Here is a 2,608-nt window from a genome sequence, read left to right as displayed (position 1 = left end):
GAAGACATTAGGGTTTACATTCATGCAAATATTGAGGAGCTAGGGAGCTCATAGCTATTGAATCTCTACTCCAAGAAGCTATTAGGAGATGACTTTAGACTTAAATTGGAATTTAAAGTGTTGGAGGAGAAGAACTTTATGGAGGTTGTCAAGTTCTTGATGTTTTATGAAAATGAATGGGTCTGATATGTGTTAAGAAGGATTCATGATAAATTCATGTGGTTTAGAAAGCCATTCATGATCACCAAGGACATGATCAAGGTTGTAACTGGTCTAAGCTCATCCGGTGATCTGCCTACACTAAAGTCTATAAAAAATCAAGTTGAAACTGATACAACCAATTCAAAGTTTGACAAAAGGGCAATGACAATCAATGACATAATTGAGTATGTTGTAAAGTTTTCTTCAATGTTTATCAGTTACAAGATCTATAAGTCCAACTGGGACAACTCTGTATCGGGTACCATAGTCTATGCAGCCTATAAGATGATCAAGGAAAATACACAATATGATCTATGTGAGTTACTGTGGAGTGAGTTAATGAAGAATATGACCAAGATAAAGCAGGATAAGATGAACACATTCAAGTATGGTACTTTGATCTTGTGATTATTCTTCTACTTCATGAATTAGGTTTTGAGAGTTGGACATGTTCAATGGGAAAGTGACAAACCAGTGGTTGTTCAAATTAGAGAAATTTGATATAGTATTGGTGATAGTAAGGCCCAAAGAACTACAATTTGGGGCTATTTCAAGAATTTACAAAGTGTGATGCAAGATAGGGAAAGGATCCCTAAATCAATTGTTGAGAAGTACCAAGGCACAATATGCTTCATTGTTGATACTAATCAGTGCTTGATGGAAGCAGTGGAGCCTAGGAAAGTTTGGATCATGCCCTTGGGGTATGAAGTTGATGCTTAAATAATGGATATGTATTCTCAACATCTATTGAGTAATCCAATTGATACATTTGAGGAGAGATTTGAAACTTTTGCTAAGAAAGATTTGTAGTCGCATAGGCAATTCAAGAAATCGGAAATTGTAAGGTGAGAAAACATATAGAGGAATATGCAAAGAGCATTGGCATTAGGGAAAAAGTAGTCAGGGAAGTTAGGAAGAGATCACAACAAGCTTCAGAGGAGAAGCCAATGAAAGTTGAATCACTTGTTCTAGGTGCCTCTCCTAGCAAGCCAAGACAAACCAAAAGCTCTGCACCCTCCTCCGGTTCTGCTAAGCCAACTAGCACATAGAAATCACAAGCCGAATCATCCGACAAAGAGGGAAAGAGGAAGAAAGCTAAGAGAAAAAGGGTTTTGAGAATGGGTTTCTCAAACTTACTAGTTGAGATCTCGAATATGACTAAATCATGTAATTGAGCATTTGGTTTCATTTTAGTTTTTATTTGTTCATTATCATGCAAAAATTTTATCGATCAAACTTGAATTTTTGATAGCCGAAGTCTTCTTTTGATAGTGTGATTGGCCGATAAGATACTTATGAGGGGTCCACTATCAGAGTTTAAAGATTGGGTGGAACAAAGCTTGGTAACAATGAGAACTAATGAGTTACACTTCCATCAGGTGTCAATCAACCGATAAGAGATCGAGTGGAACAAAGCTTGGTGACAATGAGAAGTCACTCCTCTTATCGATGTTGTGTCTTTCCAACATGAAGTGGTGTATTGGTATAACTTGTAGTTTCAGTATATCTCCCATTATAGTCAACCGAAGTTATGTTGCTACATCGACAAGCCTGAGTTCAATAAAGCTTTGGTGAAGTCTTGGTGAAGACAAAGATTTCAGTGTAGCTTGGGATTTCAGTAAGATTGTCTGAAGGAGGTAACAAAAGTCTCACTTTGTGGTGATAAAGGCTATATCGATATGATGGTATTGGAGTCTTGTCGATGCACTGTTATTTTTGGTGTGACTCAAGGGTTTGCTAAGACATTTCAAGTAGGAAGTTGAAGCTGCATTGTATGTCGAATAGCCAATTTCCAATGTCAATAAGACGTGAGGGTTGTCTGAGTGACAAAGATGATTTTGGTGAGACTATGGAATTTGTTAAGAAATTTTTAAGGCATTAGAGGTGATGAACATTTTTCAATAACCTTTGAGACTTGGTGGGGACCACGATGGACTCGTTTTGAGTTTCTGAGTTGTCTGTTAACGATTGGTGGAAACAAAGATGACTCAGAGCAAGTGATGGCAACAACATGTGTGTTATTGACATTCTAAGAAGTTAGACAGTTGGAAGATGTAGTAACTGAAGCAACTTGTTTTTCAACAGAGACATTTAAATGTCTAAAAAATAGTTACAGGGAGTTGGATCATGTGAGGATGATTTATATCATTGTGCAAAGAGGATTGTAGCAATCAATTGGTAATTATATAAAGAGCTGAATGGAAAAGCTGATTAAGATTGTAATCTTCTATACCGCTCCCTGAATAGAGATCAGATCAAAGGTCTAAAACTTTTATGTAATTGTTATACTATAATACAAGGGATTACTTTGGTGTGTGGATTTTTCACCCGCAAGGGTTTTCCCATATGAAATCTAGCGCACATCTCTGTGTTTGTGTTTTTGATGTTGTTACGTTGATCTTGTATT

This window comes from Cryptomeria japonica, chromosome 8, assembly GCF_030272615.1.
Source record: "Cryptomeria japonica chromosome 8, Sugi_1.0, whole genome shotgun sequence".
Lineage (NCBI taxonomy): Eukaryota > Viridiplantae > Streptophyta > Pinopsida > Cupressales > Cupressaceae > Cryptomeria > Cryptomeria japonica.
This window is presented reverse-complemented; position numbering follows the sequence as displayed.